Raw genomic sequence first — 19,922 nt, forward strand, 5'->3', positions numbered from 1 at the left:
CGTAATTGTTCCTGTACTTTCTTAATCCTAATATTCACTACTACTTGATCCGTCATCATTTCACCGGTATTTCCGCCAAAGTTACAGTGCATAGAAAGCCCCCATAAAGCTGTAAGTAGGCCATCAAAAGATTCCCCTTCACGTTAAACTCTGGTGTAAAACTTGACCCTGTTCAACGTTACGCTAGAAGTAGGTTTAAACCTGAGTTCCATTGGTAATAAGGCCTCTTCATACACATTACGATCTCCCTCCCCTTGTGGAGGAGCCTGCGGCAAAGTTCTAAAAGTCATCTTGCCTTCTGATCCTAAGCAGTGAAGTAATGTACTTTTTTTCCTCACATCACCCATTCTATCCCCATCAATTGCCTTCAAATGGGTAAAGAATTCCGCTTTCCATCTATGGGAGGATCCCCTTTTGCTTTGCAGGAACTTTGCAGGGAGTTCAAATTGCATTGTACCTACGTAACTTGGTTGAGACTCAAAAACAGACTCTTGTCCAAGAGTATGTGCAGTCTACCTTGAGCAGAACTCACAGATTTCCAACAACCAGAAACAAACACTAACACACTGCAACCATTGTGAACCGCTGTGCACATGAGCGCTGCAACCTAAAATGTGGTAGTTCACTGACAAGTGATATGCAACTTTTCCTCACGGCCTTGCGCATCAGTGCACAAACAGCAATATCACCTGACAATAGCTGTGCGTATCAGCACTGCAGAACAAGTACGAGGATATGCGGTGATAACAAGAGATCAGCAACTCATTCCTCTCAGCCGTGCGCATCGGCGCAAAAGGTACCACTGGGAAGAACACCACTTCCAACAGCTGCAGTACAACGCCGCAGACGGGATCCTGTGTCATATGCGCATGAAAGCGCTGAAACACCAAAAGCTAGAGCTGAAGGACTCAAAACTAATTCCAAGATGGTGCCACTGGTGTAATGATTTCAGCACGCCACGTAGGAGCACGTCCTCGCTCCTCTGTTACTGCGATCCAGTTGCATAGGTAGGAGACATCACACAGGCACATGTCCCACTCCTCAGGCAATACGGTGTAAGGAGAAGACACCGACGTCTTTGGTAACAGTATGGTCTTGAGGATAGGGTGAAAGGTATCTACAAGGATCAAGAATGCAGATCCAGAAACTAGAAGAGATCCAATGTAATCCATAAATGTGAAGGGAAAAAAAACCATAAATAGGTATAAAATAAATCCCAAAAAGATGGCACCACTCCTGTGCTGTGTTATTAGGAGAAAGGCACAGTACCTGCCATACAACCAGGCAGTTGACTCCCAACAAATCTTTATCATTCTAGAGCCGGAAACCAACAGGGCAACTGGCAGTATAAGTACATTAGAAAGATAACAATACTCTTAAAGCACCACACACAGATACAGAGGGTGCCTTAAAGCAATAGCCCATAAAATGCAAGAAAGTTATAATACAATTGTAACATGGCCCCTCTCCGATTGTTTTTAAAGTATTTGGCCCCGGGGATGAGGTGGTCCCTGGTGCCCCCCATTAGACGTCCCCAGGGCCCGGGGGATCAGTGCATTCCCCATCACCAGTTATTTAGCCTCGCGGAGGTTGTGGTCCCTGGGGCTTATAGATCCTCAGGAGGGGGGCCCCTTTCATCCCCTCATTTTTATAAACAATGCCCCCGGGGAGCTACCCCACCCGGGGCTTTTTCCCAAAAAAGGGCAGGAGCCCGCGCTTGTGTCTTTTTTTTTAATTTTCACCAGATTCGCGAATCTGCTGCGATTTTCGGCAAAAATGTAAAAAATAATTATTTTGTGCACTGGCAGTGTCCCTCTGGGACCCCAGCACCAGAGCTAAGGTGTCAGGGTATTCCTACTTTGCCCCTTTTTCTTTTACCTTTTTTCTGGGACACGGCTGAAGCCGAGTCCCAAGATGGCCGCCAACACTTCCATGCTTCCAACAGGAATCAGGAGCCGCCGCTCCACATGCCCTATTTAAACAGTGTCACAACAGGTTCTAAGATGGCTGCCACAAAAAAGATGCATTTAAGTATGAATTGAACTGAGCCATCTTTTATGTTTGCCACTTTGATTGATATGAACTTTTTTACTTTAAAATTGTTTTTTTTTAATTAACGGACAGCGACAAAGCGAAATGCGTCTGTCAGTGCTGAGGGAGGTTCTTCACGAATAAAGAAAATGTATGCACAAATTCTGGAGAGTGCTCTCGTTTGTGTTTTGGCCGACACAATTCTGGTCTGCTGCTGTGTTTTTTATCTTTGGGAAGAGCACATCTTGGTGAGACTCCACCTGGTGGCCAACAGAGGTAGGACTGAAATCCGCCCAGGCCAACAACCTCAGGATTATCATCAACAGCAAGCTTAACATGATCGCCTCATGTTTCCATACCCTGATGATGCCGAGGAAGATTTTCAAATGGCTCCCAATCAGCACCCGTAAAACCGTCATACACGTCCTGGTCACAAGCAGGCTGGACTATGCCGGATCAACAAAAACTCACCAGAATGCTGCAGCTCATTTTGAACTCACAAAAAAGAATGACTCTTAACCTCCTATGCCGCACTCACATCACACCATACCTGAAAGAACTCCACTGGCTCCCCATTCATTAACAAGTACAATTCAAATTCCTCACCCACACTTTTAAGGCACTGCATAACACTAGCTCAGTATACCTCAACAATCGCACCTACTTTCACAAACCTTCCAGACTACTCTGTTTGTTCGAACTTCCTCTTGCACAAATCCTAGGTATACGGAAAACCAGATCTGGCAGTCGAGTCTTCTCCTACATCGCTCCTAAAGTGTGGAACGGCTTGACACTATACACAAGAGCCTCCTAGAAGTACTGGATTTTAGAATAGCCCTGAGTCCTACAAAAAAGTTTAAAGAAAGACATATGTGGGCAGGGTAGAGATACCTAGACACCTAGGCAAGAGGGACCCCGCCTAGGTCCACATTTTTAAAAAATGTTTGCCGCAAATTTGCGGAGAAAAAAGCACGGGCTCCCGCACTACTGAAATAAATACTTCCTCAGGGAGGCCTTGGGGGCCTAATGTTGGGGAGGAGAGTGCATGGCGCCCATCCCCGAAGCTCTGAGAGGCCCTGGGGAGCCCCCTCCCAAAACCTTCACGCGCTCCGAGAACCTCAACCCTCTGGACCGTCATCCATAAAAAAGGGTGGGGTGTGGTCCCCTCCTCGATCCTCAATAGGCCTCGGGACCACATGTCCTATAGCCGATCTAAAATGAAAGGGGAGGGGGCACGCAACCCTCTCCCTAAGCCTGTAAAGTCCCCGGAGACTCCATTTCCCAGGGCCCGCACAATTACTGTGTTCTGAGGAGCTCACTCACAGTACATAGTAGTTTCCATGCCTGCAATAGCGCAGGCAGGGAAACGTATGTCTGCTCACACCTGGTGGGAGCATTTTTAAAGTTCCCACCGGATGGGAGAAGACATGCCTTCCCTGCTACCAGGAATACGGGCAGGGAAATCATGTCTGCTCCCACTCAGCGGGAGCTTTATAATGCAGAGAAATTGAAAACAAAAACAGCTGCTCTCACCAGGAGAAGACGCGAGTTACAGGTGCTGTTTGCCAATGCCGGTTTCTGACTCACCGCTGCCACTTTTGTTACAGGGGCGGATATTGTAGCTATGCTGCAAAACCGGCCCCTGGGACCAAAAACGCCCCTCCCCCCGTCCAAAACTGGCCCCACCCTGGCGGTCCACTGGGGAAATGCCCAGTGCCTGCTACGGCCAGTCCGGCCCTGCTGGCACTCTAGGCTCTGGTAAATGCTCTATAAAGGCACCCACTCAAATATTAAAGGTTGGAGTCCCTCGTGGGCCATACATTGCAAGAGCTTTTTCATGGAATAAGTAAGAGTGTCATAACTAATTATGTTTCACATGAATAAGACCGCGATTTGTGTACTGGTCTTACAATTACATGTTTCCAGGATTCTCTCTTTGTCTCTCCTTTCCTCTACATTCCTTCCATCTTGTATTTTTCTTACACCTCCAGTTATATCCGCAGTCTTGGAATCTTGGTGTGCTCTTTCTTGTCTCTCTGGTGCTCACTTCTCTGTCTCGCATCTGATACCCTTGTCTTCGTCTTTCAGTCAATTCAAAGCCTGCAAAAGAATAAGGATTGAAAGAAAATAAGATCTTCACCAGAAGCCAGAGCTGTGGTTAACTTCTAAGGCATACGTGTTGGCTTGTAATTTACTTCATAGGCAAGTAAATATTTCAAGATTATAGTTATTGTTCTGAATCACAATATGATAAGTACATTGGTAAAGGAAAGTGACATTTAATTCTTGAACTCTATACTTTGTTATAGCCTAATAAAATCTAAACAGAACTATTGTTAAAGTCGCAAGAGCTGTATCACTGTGCTAATGAGGAGTGGGTCCTTTTACTGGTCACGCAATAAGGTACTGCTGTTGTTCGATGAGTGAGGTGGTCAGTGGATTTTTTACATTATACCTTAACAAACTGACCAATTAATTCCTCAGTCCCAGACACTTTCCCAAGATACCAATAGCTTCACAAACAAAAGTGGACAATCAACTTTCAATTATGTATCACTCCAGCTACAAACTTCTACATAGGAATCCACATATTTATTGAAGCTCTAATTCACATCTCATTTCCACTTTACACTAGTGATGGGCTTGGCTGTAAGTTAAGGATACGTGAAAATGGTGGGCATAGGCGCTATGGTTAAGGAGAACCTTCATTTGTGATTTTCATGTCTTTTTAGGATTTGTGCTGTAGTCACTGTTACCGACCCACCAACTTTAGTTTTTTCCAAGGAATATTTATTTCCCTGAAGTACTTTCAGGAAAAAGGGCATATTTAAGTACTCTCTGGTAGTTAGGAACTTTCTAGATGTGTTTGTGGACCCGTCCCGTTCCATGGACTGGTGATCGAAATGGCAGTAAAGTGTATCCATCCTGGACCAGGATGCTGTCATTCAAAGATATCACGCAAATTCATTGCGGGTTCCAAAATTGCTGTTAATCCAAACATCAGATTTTCAGACATTTGTAAAAATGTCACTTTAGAAAGCAGTTGTGAAGGGTTTAAATGTATTTGAATGTATCAACAAGGACTGGTCTTCAAAGGAATGATCTGTTTGTGTCCAAAGAAAACCATTCGTTTTTTTAAAAGAACCCTCACCCACCAACCTAGTTGGTGGCATGCTTCATCATTGGGTTCCCACCCAAGGATCCGAGTGCACCTTGGTTGTGCTACGACGCCTGACCTACAGCGGAGCGGTTTTTTTTGGGTGGTGAAGTGAGTGTAGTGATTTGTGATTTAAAACTGTCTATAGGGTCCCCCTCGAAAAGGAGTAAATTTAATAATGGGGCCCTTATGGTAGGGTTAAAAGTAAGTTGAAGTGGATACCTTGCGAGTTTGGGTTTAACTCATGTATCCAATGAAAAGGTCTACATGTTTCAGCCAGTAGATTCCATTAGCTAGCTTTCGTCAGGACCAAAAATATTGTGAATAAAACTGGGGTGATGTCCTCAGTCTAAGGGTGAAAAAAGTGTGCACACGCTAAGGTGCGAAACAGAAAACACATTCGTTTTCCGTGGTTGTTTACTTAAGTCGCTTAATTTTAACATGACGTGGATCCCAGGGATGGGGCAGTGCCTGTAGTCAAACAATCATCAAGGACTGCTGCCCACCATCGTTACCTATTGCGGCCTGTTACCAGGGATCTCCAGGATTAAATCTATGTGTACATAGCTGCCAACGTTTTAGATTGCTATGTGTGATATACTCATAATTACAGTGTAATTTCGAGTGACATTTCAACGACTATGAGTGACACTTTCTTGCAAGCAAAATCAAGCAATGAAGACGAGAGAAACATTTAATTACCCCAGTATTGGAACTTTCATAGATTCTCATGCTTTATATCATTCCCCGTCGTCGGAATGGGAGCCTCGGTAAATAAAAAATATCATAACCATAGAAACAAAAGAGAAAATAGGCTTAGGCCTCATCTCATTTTGTAGCATATCACCCTCTTTGTGTAAAAGAGCCCAAACTTTTGCCAGGACCAATCAGCACAGCCTCACCCTTTGGAACCTTCCTGAGAGAGCTCAGAGCCTCAGATTTTTCTACCGCACGTTGTGCTAGGGAGTCTCCACTGAGCTCTGCTCAGTTTTCTCAACTTTTCTTTCAGAAATTTACATTTTAACATCTATAGTGACATTATGTCAGAAAAGGAAAAGAAAGCCTTATTCAGGCCCTGTGCTTCTTGTGGAAAGAAGAGACTTTTCATTGAGGATAAGCATGAGAGTTGTATTTACTGCTTATACCCTGAACACAAGGCCACAGACTGCAAGATTTGTCGGACTCTATCTACTAAGACTTTGCGGGACAGAGAGGGTCGACTGCTGACATGGCTGCAAAAGCTGAAGACCAGGAAGGAGGTTCTCTCTTCAGATGAGGAAGATTCAATTTCTGGCACTTCCTCCAGGAGATCAAAGAAGAGGGGTAGGTCATCTCCCTCCATCTCTGCAGAACCCCCTGTCAAAGCCCCTCACGGGATCTCTGAAAGGTCTGAGGAGGCTGGTCCCATGAAATCTCCTCACGGAAGTGAAAAGGAGAGTCAGGGACAGGCTGCTGGTGTGGACACAGCCTCTAGGGACAAAAAGGAGGTTTCTATATCTTCTCCTCCGTCCCAGAAGGAAAAGCCTGCTAAGAAACACTCTGCAGGAACTCCACAGATGGCTCCTGTGAAGAAACAGTGTCCGTCGACGGTGATTAAAGCAGGTACGTCGACGACGATTTCCACTGTAAAAACTGTTTCCTTGGTTTCGTCGACGGGACCATCGACGATGTCTGCTCCTGTTTCATCGTCTACGATAGCTTCATTCTCGTCGTCGACGACGGTTTCCATGAAGCTCCTGTCGACGGCAGTTTCGACGACGAAGACCACGACGACAATGACAACGACGGCGACGTCGTCGTCGATGCGGATGACGACGAGCTCGTCGACGAGACCATCGACAGTTGTCCCGTCGACGATGAAGAAAGCTCCGTCGACGAGCTTGCCGTCGACGAAGAAAAAGGCTCTGTCGACGATCCTACCGTCGACGACGATTCAAGCATCGTCGACGACCTTATTGTCGACGACGATTCACACTCCGTCGACGAAGACTACCGTGCCGTCGACTATTTCATCGTCGATTTTGACGACGCTTGGGATTCCTTCGACGACGACTCCGTCAACGGGACCGTAGACGGGTCAAATTTCTGGTTTTTCAATACAGAGGTTGAAAATTACACTTGAGACGACATCACCTAGGCGGGTTACGCCTTTACCACCATCTATGCTGCTAGATGAGTCGGAGGAGGAGGATGAGGTTGAGCAGTATGGGGATGCCTACAGTCCCTCAGATCTGCATGTAAAGCAGCAAGAGACTGATACTGAGGATTATTATGGACAGGAGGAACAACAATATGTTCAGCAGGAAGTACGTCCTCGCACTTTGAGACAGGACATGATAGCTATACCAGTTGCTCTGGTTACGGACTTGCAGATGATGTTGCAGGACTACAGAGCTCGATTTCCATCACACCCTGACGTTCAACCAGTGCATCCATCTACATCAGTGGTTCCGCGAGGGCCATCAGTGGACTTGCCACCTCCCCCTCAAAATATACCACGTACCTCACCAGTGGTGGTACCAGTAGTGGTTCCTCAGACTTCGTATCCGGAACCTACCAATGAAGATACACAGGATGTTGATACAGATGAAGAGGATGAGGTGCATGTGGTCCCACTAACTGATCCAGGGGATCCGGATGTGGACCTTGATGATACTGGAATGCAAGATCCAGATGCTGCAGGGCGGGACACGAACGTGTCGCCTCCAGCAGATATTGGGGGTTCCATAATCTTATGGAGCGTGCATCCAAAAGATTTGGTCTGCCTCTCACAGTGGAACAGTCGGACTGTTTTCTATATGATTTTAAGGTACAATACAAGAAGTCCGTCAGGTCAATTCCCATCATTGAGCATGTGTGGGATGAGGGAATCAAGATTATGCAGAACCCGGCCACTGTCATCCCGGTTCTTCCCCGGCTGGAGAAGAAATGCAAGGCCCCTGAGGGCAGTCCTGCATGTCTTCTTGGACAACCAAAGCCTGACTCTGTGATATCTCAGACCGCACAGAGCAAGTCCAAGAATCCTTCAACACCTTTGACTACGCCTCCGGATAAGGATGGCAGGCGGCTGGACAATGTAGGGAAGAGATTTTCCACCATGGCCAGTTTGTTGGTTCGGGCAGCAAATTCATTAGCCATTCTAGGCAGGTACGACCGCCAAATGTGGTGCGACATGGAGCCGTTTATTGATCTACTACCAGACTCTAATCAGGAGGAGGCCAAGCAAGTCCTCATGGAAGGAGAGAGATGTTCCTCTGAGATCATTGACTGTGCTATGGACATAGCCTCTACCGCTTTCAGGGCTTTGGCAGGGTCAGCGGTTTGCGCCGTTAAGGCTGGTTAAGGGCAACCTGGTTCCATCAGGAGGTCCAAAATAAGATCCTGGACCTTCCATTTGATGGGGAAATGCTTTTTGGCAAGCATGTCGATGAGGCCCTGCAGAGCATCAAGAAGGACACGGACACAGCAAAGTCCTTGGGATCCTTAAATTATCGGAAGGTTCCATTCAGAGGAGCTCGTGGAAGAGGGTTCACTTCTTACAGAGGCAACCAGCGTCAGTATTCAACGCAGTCAGGACAATCATACAAGGCTCAGTACTCGAACCAACGCCAAGGTCAATCGGCGTCTTTCTCTCGTCGGTCCCAGAGAGGACGTCAGAATCGTCAGGGACGAGACAATGCCAAGAGGCAATAGTGGCCTCCTGGCTCTGACTACTGTTCCTCCCCTACCAAAGACACCGGTTGGGGGCAGGATCTCCTATTGTCTGGACAGCTGGGTCCTTATAACATCGGACCGGTGGGTTTTGAATATTGTTCAGAGTGGCCATACGTTGGAATTCCAAGATCTTCCTCCAACGAGAGATCCGGACGCCCGTCCCTCAAAACATCTCCGACTGTTACATCTCGAAGCCCACCAACTATTCATCAAGGGGGCAATAGAACCGGTGCCTCTTTCACAGAGGGGCATGGGTTTCTATTCCAGGTTCTTCCTGGTTCAGAAGACGGCAGATACGTGGCGTCCTATATTAGACCTAAGGGAGCTCAACACCTATCTCATCAAGCTCTCCTTCAGGATGGTCACTCTCCAGGATATTCTCCGTCTACTGAATCCGGGCGATTTTTTGGCGACCCTGGATTTAGAGGATGCGTACTTCCACGTTCCAATCCACTCAGCTCACAGGCAATATCTACGCTTCACAGTAGGCAAGAGCCATTTCCAGTTCAAAGTGCTTCCGTTTGGCCTTCGGTCTGCACCTCGGATTTTCACGAAGATGCTGGCACCAGTCGCTGCTTTTCTCAGAAAGCAATCCCTAGAAGTGTTCCCATACATGGACGACTGGCTCGTCAAGGCTCCATCGCTCAAGGCAACTGCTCAAGCCGTTTCAACTTGCATTCAATTGTTCTCCCACTTGGGTCTTCAGCTCAACAGGTCCAAGTCGGTGCTGATACCCTCCAGGTCGCAAAGGTTCCTTGGAGCTATTCTGGACACGACACTATGCACCGCTCGTCCGTCGGAGGAGCGTCAACGCAAGCTGATCACCTCCGCTCATCAAGTGCTGCAGAGGAAATATTTGTCGGTTCGCCTGTACAAGTCCTTACTCGGATCGATATCATCCTGCATACCATTAATACCGCATTGCAGGCTTCATATGCGTCCTCTGCAGGAGGAGTTAGACAAACAATGGCGCCAGGCAGAAGGGTCATTCAACGACAAGGTGTGGGTAACACCAGGTATGCGCAAGGCCTGCGAGTGGTGGCTGGTAAAGGAGAACATCGCAGTAGGATTAACATTCCGGACTCCACCATCTCCTATGGTGGTGACCACAGATGCCTCCTTAGAAGGCTGGGGAGCGGTACTCCAGGAGCTTCAAATCAGCGGTCACTGGAGTCCAGCACAGAGCCTAAACCACATCAACCTCTTGGAGCTGATGGCCATTCGCTTAGCCTTGCTGGCGTTCCTTCCCAGAATTCAGAATCGTGCAGTGCTGGTCCGGACGGACGATACGACGGCCATGCACTACATCAACAAGCAAGGGGGAACAAGATCGCGAACTCTGTCCAAGGAAGCTCAGACGATCTGGGATTTTGCAATTTCTCACAAGATCAACCTACAAGCCGAGCACCTAGCAGGATGCCTCAACATCACGGCGGATGCTCTGAGTCGTCAGACGGAAGTGACTCACGAGTGGGAATTAGACCAAGCCACGCTGGAGGGAGTGTTCGAGGTATGGGGTACTCCGACCATAGACCTCTTTGCGTCCCCGGAGAATGCCAAATGTCGGTTTTACGCAAGCAAGGTTCCCCATCGAGGATCTCTGGGGAATGCCCTTTCGATTGCTTGGTTCGGCGCATTTTGCTACGCTTTTCCTTCAATTCCCCTCATTCCTCGAGTTCTCAGAAAGGTCAAGGCGGAACCGTGCAAGATGATTCTCATTGCTCCAGCGTGGGTCCGGCAGTTCTGGTTCACGGAACTCCTGCTTCTCTCCCAGGATCGCCCAATTCGCTTGCCGCTGATTCCATCTCTGTTGTCGCGGGATCAGGGACAGGTGCTCCATCCGGATCCGAAGTCACTACACTTGACAGCGTGGCTCCTGAATACAGAGAATTCCGTCATCTGAATCTCTCCAGGGAGTGCAGGGATGTTTTGTCTCAGGCGCGGGCGCCAAGCACTAATAAGACATACAGGGCAAAATGGAAGAGGTTTTGTCTGTGGTGCCAGAGGAATAAACTCCATCCTTATAAATCCCTGCCACATCAGGTTTTACCTTACATCCTGTCGCTCGCTAAATCAGGCCTGGCGCACTCTTCTGTCAAGGTACATCTGGCTGCCATATCGCGTTTTCGACGAAAGGCATCGGGGCCATCTCTATGGTCCGCGAGGATTGTAAAACAGTTCCTTAAAGGGTTGTTTCGGATGTTTCCTCCGGTCCGAGCACCTCCACCGATCTGGCAACTCAACCTAGTACTGGCTCAGCTCATGAAAGCTCCCTTTGAGCCAATTCACAGGGCGGACTTGAAGTTCCTCTCTTGGAAGCTAGCCCTCCTCTTAGCGTTGACATCGGCTAGGAGGGTTAGTGAACTCCAGGCTATGTCCATAGTGGAGCCATTTCTTCAGTTCAAAAAGGATGTGCTAATATTGAGAACCAACCCAAAATTCATCCCGAAGGTGCCTTCGGATTTTCATCTGAATGAACCCTTGATTTTGAATTCCTTTTTTCCACGTCCTTCTACCCAGGCGGAACGAACATTGCATTCTTTGGATGTCCAGAGATGTCTGAAATTCTATCTCGAGCGCACACGATCTTTCAGGAAGTCTACACAGTTATTTGTTTCCTACAGTGCACCACGGAAGGGATTGCCTCTCGCTAAGAGTGGCATTTCCCGCTGGATCTCCAGTGCAATTCAATTCTGTCATCAGGCTGCGGGCAAACCTTTGGACAGAAGGTCCCGTGCTCATTCTACAAGAGCGATGGCGTCTTCAGTGGCTCTTTTTGCTGGAGTTGCTATCAAAGACATTTGCAGGGCAGCAACGTGGAGCAGTGTGCACACCTTCACGAAACACTACTGCCTGGAGTCGGTGGGACGAGATGACGCTGCTGTTGGTCAAGCAGTCCTCAGGAATCTTTTTCATTGAGAGGTGAGCTTTCCCTACAATCCCTCCATCTTGGTAAGCACATTTGGTTCAGTGATGATTGTTTTTTCTTGATTACCATGTACTAGTTTTTACTGTAAATTGAGATGGTTATGTAAGGCCAAGTGTCTACCAAAATGTGCTTTTGTGATTTACTGCTAGCTATTCTGATACAAAGCATGAGAATCTATGAAAGTTCCAATACTGGGGTAAGAAAACAAGTTACTTACCTGTAACTTTGGTTCCCCAGTATTGGTAACTTTCATAGATTCTCATGCGCCCACCCACCTCCCCTGGGAAAGCTCTGCCTGTTTGCACAACGGCTACGAAAATCTGAGGCTCTGAGCTCTCTCAGGAAGGTTCCAACGGGTGGGGCTGTGCTGATTGGTCCTGGCAAAAGTTTGGGCTCTTTTACACAAAGAGGGTGATATGCTACAAAATGAGATGAGGCCTAAGCCTATTTTCTCTTTTGTTTCTATGGTTATGATATTTTTTATTTACCGAGGCTCCCATTCCGACGACGGGGAATGATACAAAGCATGAGAATCTATGAAAGTTACCAATACTGGGGAACCAAAGTTACAGGTAAGTAACTTGTTTTCATATCATTAGAACATTGGAATGTTGGCCGCTCCATTGAAAACAATGGAGTAGCTCCGGGCTAATAATGGCTGGTATAAGCCCGGAGCTCCAACATTCCAATGACTGTCTTTGTTCATAGCTGCGGCTGTGAACAAAGGCTTCAGGGAGCCTGAGGGATTTCAATGCCCCCATGCTGCAGCAGCAAGAACAAATAAAATGATAACGTCAAGTTATTTACATTTTATTTTTCCTTTCTTTCCCTGCTGCAAACCAGTGGGGCGACGTTCCTTTGCCTTAGAGGAGGAGCCGCCATCGGACAGTAACACTGTGCACAAGGCCCCTGTACTGAGTGCGTGCTACGCATCATTCTATCCCACTGCACACATCAAAAGGCTGTGTACAGCAGACTCTTAAGGGAGGGTGACTGGATGCTGCGTGTGGCAAAATGCCAATCAGTAGACAATACTTTGAGTACGGGCCATAGTAAAGCATAACAAAAACAAAAATTTACTGACAAATACTTACAATGAAGCTCTTTACTTGCATAACAAAATAGCTTCTGTTGTTAAAAAAACACAAATATCACAAAAGGACCTTAGTAGAAGACATATTTTGAATGAGTTATGAAAATGGTTCTCAGATTTTTGCTTTAACTGATTTCTTACATATAAATACAGAAATTATCTTTATCTATATTTTGTTTTTAAAAATAGAAAACTGAGGGTCTCTCATTTAGAAATGGGGATCTCTGGTTGATAATGGCGTACATCCTGTCCAAGTAGGGAACCTTCTTTCAAGTCAGGGTAAGGGGATTACACAACTAAGATAACCCCTACTCACCCCCTTGGTAGCTTAGCAAGAGCAGTAAGGCTTATCTCAGAGACAATGTGTAAAGCATGTGTACATAAAACACACAGTAACACAGTGAAAACACTACATATGGACACCACACCAGTTTAGAAAAATAGCCAATATTTATCTAATCAAAACAAGACCAAATCGATGAAAATCCAACATACACTTGTGAAGATGATAATTTTTTAAGACTAAAGCAAATATATACTTCCTTGAAGTTGATAGTACCAGGCTATGGCATCAGGAAAGACCTGCAAACTGTAACTTGCACTTGATGAGGCCTCTAGGACCTTGTGGTGGAGTGCAGCGGTGACGAATCGCTGGAGTTGCGAGGCATCGGTGCAGAAGTAAGTGAGTCGTTTAAGTTACACTTGTTGCAGGTCGAACTCAATGCAATCGAAGACAGGAGCGCTAGTGTCGGCGGAGCCGGGGCTGCGGTGTCTGTGGCTTCGGTGCAGGCAGCGGAGAGGTGTCGATGCTGGAGCTCTAGCGTCAAAGTGATGTCACTGTCATCGGCAGCTCGAGGCTGCAGTGTTGTCGATGGCATAGCGGCAAAGCGATGACCATGGGTGTGGTGCAAGGAATGGGGTCGGTGACGGCGCTTAGACAACTTTGCCGGTGAGACCAACGTTGCGGTGGGATCGAAGTCACTGTGACAAGGTGGTGCCCACAGACATGTTGCAGGTAGCGGTGTCGATGTCAGCTAGACGCGCCATTGTTGGTGAGACCAGGGCTGCAGTGTTGTCGGGGTTCAGTGCTACACTCTCCCAGCGAGCAGTGACCACAACGTCAGTGCAGGCAGGGCATCAGGAATCTTTTTTTTTAAGTTACAGTCCAGCAAGTGCCTCCAGTGACCCAAACTGGAATTAGCACCACTTGGCAGGTTCAGGACTTCCAGCAATGGAGTCCAGGTGCAGTAGATGAAGTCTTGGATGACCCCACGACTACCAACAGGAGGCAAGCCCAAACAAGCCCTTGCAGAAACTTGGAAAGCAGGATCAAAACAGCTAACTCCAGCTCTCTCACTGCCCAGAACAGAAGCACCAACTGCAGGCCCACACAGCAAAGCAACACAGCAATCTGGCAGTCCCTACTGAAAGCTCTTCTTCCTGGCAGAGTCCGCAATCCAGAATTATTCTAAAAATGTGGGGTTATTGGTCTAAAACTTATACCCCTTTTTGGCTTTTGAAGTAGGCATACTTCAAAGGATAGTGTAATGAAAATGTACCATGGGTAGAGATGAAGTACAGGATGTAGCCGAGTAGTCATTTAGTAGATTATTTATTAAGTCCATGTCCATGATACATCAGTATCAGCAGCAGCCGCACCAGGAGCAGCCTCCCCGCTGCTCAGCCCATCTTCAACTGTCAACACTCACACAATAGGTGGGCAGAGACAGCATTGTCAGAGGCCAGGCACGGCCCTATTCAGGTGTCAGTTACAACTCCTCTCACAATTCTAGTCAGGAAGGCCCATCGGCCTGGTGATGGGCCATCAGGAAGCGCAAAGCACACCCCAGCTTCTTTGTGTGACTGTCTAGAGTGAATGCACAAACAGCCCGGCTGTTAGTCTACCAGGCATTGATTCCACAAGCAGGTAGAGGCACGGGATGGCAAAGCAAGAAAATGCCCACTTTCTAAAGGTGGCATTTTCAAACACACAATTTAAAAACCACCCACACTAAAATATGTGTTTTTAAATTCTGAGCTCAGGGAGTCCACACTCAAAATTTCTAGCTCTTCCCAATTGAAAGGTACACTTGTAAGATGTTACAAGGCAGCTCCATTAATAACCTATGGGAGATCTAGTCCTTGCAATAGGGAAAAACGAAATTGACAGTGTTTCACTATCAGGACATGTAAAACACACCCGTACATGCCCTACCTTTCACATTCACTGCACCCTGCCCACGGGCCTACCTAGGGCCTACCTTAGGGGGGCCTTATATGTAGTAAGAGGATAGGTTTGGGCCTGGCAAATGGGTGCACTTGCCAGGTTGACATGCAGTTTAAAACTGAGCTTGCATACACTGCAATGGCAGGCCTGAGACATGTTTGAAGGACTACTCGTGTGGGTGGTACAATCAGTGCTGCAAACCCACTAGTAGCATTTGATTTACAGGCCCTGGGCACACATAGTGCACTTTGCCAGGGACTTACTAGTAAATCAAATATGCTAATCATGGATAACCAATCATAATCACAGTTTACATAAGGAGCACTTGCACTTAAGCACTGATACGCAATGGTAGAGTGCCCAGAGTACACAAGCTGACAAAAAGGAAGACCAGTATACAGTAACAAATACAGGCGGTAGAAGCATAAAAACAGGGGAAACCACACTAAGGATGCCCGGTCTAACACCCTCTATGCTGTAAATCATTGCTGTCAGGCCGAAAGCTGCTCTATATTGATGGCACAGAGAGTAAAAAATGTGATTTTAGAATGAAGATTATTTGACTGCTGATATGATGTGCTAGTCCTGCAATGCAGTGGATTGTAGTGTTTAAATTTATATGGCCACTTTGCATCCTAAAATCCTACAAATGTAGGCTTGTTTCTATTATGCATCCTTTGCAAGGAGATGCGGATGTTAGCCTGTGGCCCTGCTCAGTAAGCTATGAGCAGGTGCATTGCGCACAGGATCTGAGGGCAGGCCCTAAACCCACAATTTACTAGCCATGGCTGAAAATCATACTGTGGTTGAGTGGAAGTGGTGCTGAGTGCAGGCCCAGGCTAACGGCCACACTATACGCCCACAGCTTGCTCGGAGGAGGCAGAGTCCTGGAGGTAGTAGAGGAATGCTGATAGTGCAGCGCATGGTTATAAGCCAGGAACTGCACTCACAGCCTGCTGAGCAAGGTCAACAGATGAGCTGGAAGGCTCTGGAGCAAGTGGTGCTGGGCTCAGGGTCTACTGGCCTTAGTGAAAGACTGAGACTAGTGATTTCTGGTAAAACTGTTGCTGAGTGCAGGCCTTGAGTGGGCCTGGACCTACACCCAAAGTCTGCCGGGTACAGCCAAAGGCTAAACCGAAATCAGGTATTTGTAAAGCGCAAGCTACTCACCCCTAATGGCCTCAAGGTGCTGGGGGCCGTCAGGGAGATTAAGTGAGCTATTGCCCAGAGTCACATGGTGCAGACTGCCGCGTGAATCAAACAGTGAGCCCTGTGCTCTGCAGTCACTTGCCCTGGCCGCTGCGCCACTCCTCTCCCTGGCTGAGTCGCTTAGACTCTAGGGGCAGCCTCTCTGCTAACAGGGTCAAAGTGCGAGCTCACAGTACTACGCAGTGCAAGAGGTTTGACACACTTCAGTGATGTCATTAGTGATGCCAATTGTGATCTTCATGTGTGAGGTCATGATCAGTGTACTGGGGGAACTGGGGCTAATTATTACTAGAGAATTTGGGGGGATTTATGTAGTCAACAGGCAAATAACGTTTGTTAAAAAACACATAAATGCTACCCTAAAACCAAACCTCAGTTGAAGGAACAGTACGGTTAGGATGAAAATACGAAAACATACTGAGATTCAATGGGAGTGGAGAGTGGTGCAAACATAAACCCTGTTTCCTTCGGATGCACTGCCGATGACCTCACACTGAGTCTGGAAGACTTCTGAGGTCAGTGGTAGCTATGGAGCTACAGATATCAGTGACCTGCTTGACTGACCTTCACTGAAGACATTTATTTGCTGCCACCATTACATTATATGAGGGATCGCTGCTATTGGCAGATCCCACATTGCAGATAAATTAAGTATGGTAAATGTGGTCTGGGGTGTATCCCACGACCCCAGGGAGGATGCTGGGGATTAGAGATGGGCAGCTACTGCACCCAATTGTTTTTTAGTGTGCACGTTGTGCCAGGGCACAAACAGTGTTGTAATATGTACTGAAAGCAGGGAGAATGCGTTCAGGATTGGTAATAGCCTGCGCCCAGAGCCATTGTACACACCCTGTACACACTCTGAGACCATTCCAGTGAGTTCTTTGAGCATGGGTGCTGGGGGAGCGGTCTGGCTCAAGGTCATGTTCTGTGCCCAGAGGTCAAGAAGTGAAGGCATTGGGCAGCGGGTGCTTGGGCATGAAGACCACACCCGGTGACCAGGTTGCATGGCCAAAGCAGGCACTGCGGACGCGAAAGGTGGTCACAGCATGCTAAAAAGTCACCTGCTCATCACTTACTGCATGAAAAAGGTGACATCACAAATGATAGCACAGAAATGTATGTATATCTCACCCTGGTGTTGAGGCACGCCTGTAATGAATTTTTAAGTAAGTTACCTAACCATGGTCTATTCAACATGACCAGCACCTGGACTGACGAAGTATGGGCTTTACAAAAAACATAAATAAATAAACTGGAAAAACTATAGTGTTGCCAGACTAATCATTATACAAACTAAGACAACTTTGCTTAACTGTAAAATGAAAATTCCTGCCAATTTAAAAGATATAGATTCCTATGGATTGTATGTTTAAATTCACAGTATTTTTTCTAGACTTGATTTGTCCTTGTCCATAATTCTGAACATTGCAACATTCTTTATAAAGAATTGTTTAAAAGGGAAAGCTATAAGTCTTATTGACCTAAAATAATTCAGTTACTGTGCGCTTCAATGGCTTTAAAAAGAGTTTGACATACATGATAACGTGAAGTGAATAAGGGCATTGTAACACCCGGCGCCAGCAGGCACCAGTGTTTGTGTTTCTGAAAATATTTATCAATATTTGGAATTTAACACCAATACTTATGAGAGAAATAATGAACTAAACGTAACGTTGCTGTTAAAAAGTTCAACATGTCTGATTTGAATTATGATTGTAAAGATTTGGATGAAAGTTATATGAAACGTCCTGTTTATAATTGAGCTCCTATTTTGTGCAACTGACCTTAGCCGGGAAAAACGACACCTGGCTCGCTTCAACTTTAGTGGACCGCCCGACTGAAGGTCACCCCTGGCCCCACCTGTGATTGCATGTCCTTGTATGGGTATGCTTGGAACAAGGAAGTTCATCTCCCACAATGCACACCTCGCCCCACCTTCAGTCAGTCCGGAAACTCATTCTCAAGGTAGAGTGGTTTCAGGAGTCTCCTGCTGCTGACCTCTAGCGGCCCTATGAGGAAATGCATGTATGAGTCAACTAAATGTGCCATTTTAAAACTTTGTTGTATTCTTAATTAGTAGCTCGTGTATAGCGTACAATAAGTCACTAGTACAGCTTCGCAGCCTTGTTAGCCTATTATCCATTTTGTATTATACAGTATGACTTGTATTCTAGGTAGGTTGTTTTTTTATAAGGTATGCCTCTATCGGGACAAACTATAATAACGTAGAATCGAGAAGGGCGCGAGGTAAGATATACTGAAAGGCCAATGACGTATACACACCACATTCCAGGCCTGCTCGAACGTTGTCAGATTGACAGACCGTCCCCTCCACACACTGTAACCTCCAGCCTTGTGAACCTGGAGAGCAGGAAAATAAAGAACCTGATTTTCTGACCACAGTGCATGGATAGGCACTGTATTTGACATGCTTGCTCTGACTGTACTGCTGCAACTTCTTCTCAACAGTGTAAACTTGTGACAGGAGGAGGGCAAGCCACTATCACCAACCCCGCCCCAAAACCACCCTCCCCACTCACCCAACCTCCTTTGCGGCACTTAAACATGACGGTCTTCATTTACAAGCCCAATGTGCCACTTTATTTCATGCACTGGTGGCGCAAAGGGCTTGCCCATATTTACAAGGCCACATAAAGTCACCCTGCGTGACTTTTCATGGCCTTGTAAATATGGGCCCTCTTTCACACATTACTCTGCATGAAAGGGGCGTTCCATGGGTGTTGCTGTGGGTGTTCCCACAGAGCATCCGTGGAACCTGACAAATTCCCAGATTTACAATGTTTTGTACAGTTGTGAATGCGTCAGAACCCTCTGCCTCCCCAGGGACGGCGTAGGAGAGGCGCAACGAGAAATACTTTCATTTCTCCTTCTTCTCTCTTCTTTCTATGTGTGCTGCATTCTGCACATTGTTTATAATGAACCACGGCTGACAGCTCTGGCGTTGAGAGCGAGGCTGAAAATGAAAAATGCACTTACATCTGCTGGCTTGCCTCCTCCAGTGCTCGTGAGTCCCTCGGCGCTCTGACTGCAGCAATGGAATTTTCCACAGAAATCCCGATGCTGCCGGCCAAAATGTGTAAACCAGTGGAATGAGCACCACTCCTCTTCTGCCAGTCAGCAGCTGTGGACCCACCCCAAAACATGGCTCGGCTGGTGAAAGGAAAAATAAAATGGTAATAAATGTATTTTATTACAATTTTATTTTTCACCTTAGCGGCGGCGCTGGCAGCACGGGGTGACGCTCCTCTGCCCTAATGCAGGATCAGCCACTGCTTACATTTAGACCTGGCATCCTTGGCGTGGATTCCCCTGTCTTTTTGCCTCTACCGCCTATATTGTTGACTGTGTGCTGGATTTAGTTTTTGCTGGTTTAGGTACTCTGGGCACTTTGCCACTGCTGATTCAGTGCAAGTGCTCCCTGTGTAAATTGTGTTTATGATTGGTTATCCATGATTGGCATAACTGATTTACTGATAAGTCCCTAGTAACGTACACTGTGTGTGCCCAGGCAGGGCCTGTAAATCAAATGCTACTAGTG

At 46.8% G+C, this 19,922-nt stretch overlaps 1 long non-coding RNA gene across 2 annotated transcripts in view; it reads right to left on the reverse strand.

Annotated features, from left to right (window-relative positions):
* The window catches only part of LOC146829390 (uncharacterized), a 147,887-nt gene that overhangs the window by 72,367 nt on the left and 55,598 nt on the right, over positions 1–19,922 (reverse strand). Inside the window, exons 1-2 of one of the 2 annotated variants that reach the window (XR_014962236.1) lie at positions 18,148–18,232; positions 3,942–4,131 (exon numbers count right to left, since the gene is read on the reverse strand). This is a non-coding gene — a long non-coding RNA (uncharacterized LOC146829390). Of the gene's footprint in view, positions 1–3,941; positions 4,132–18,147; positions 18,233–19,922 lie in introns of those variants that run through there. The other variant, XR_014962235.1, reaches the window with a different exon arrangement.

Source organism: Triturus cristatus, chromosome 5_2 (genome assembly GCF_964204655.1).
Source record: "Triturus cristatus chromosome 5_2, aTriCri1.1, whole genome shotgun sequence".
Taxonomy (NCBI): Eukaryota; Metazoa; Chordata; class Amphibia; order Caudata; family Salamandridae; genus Triturus; species Triturus cristatus.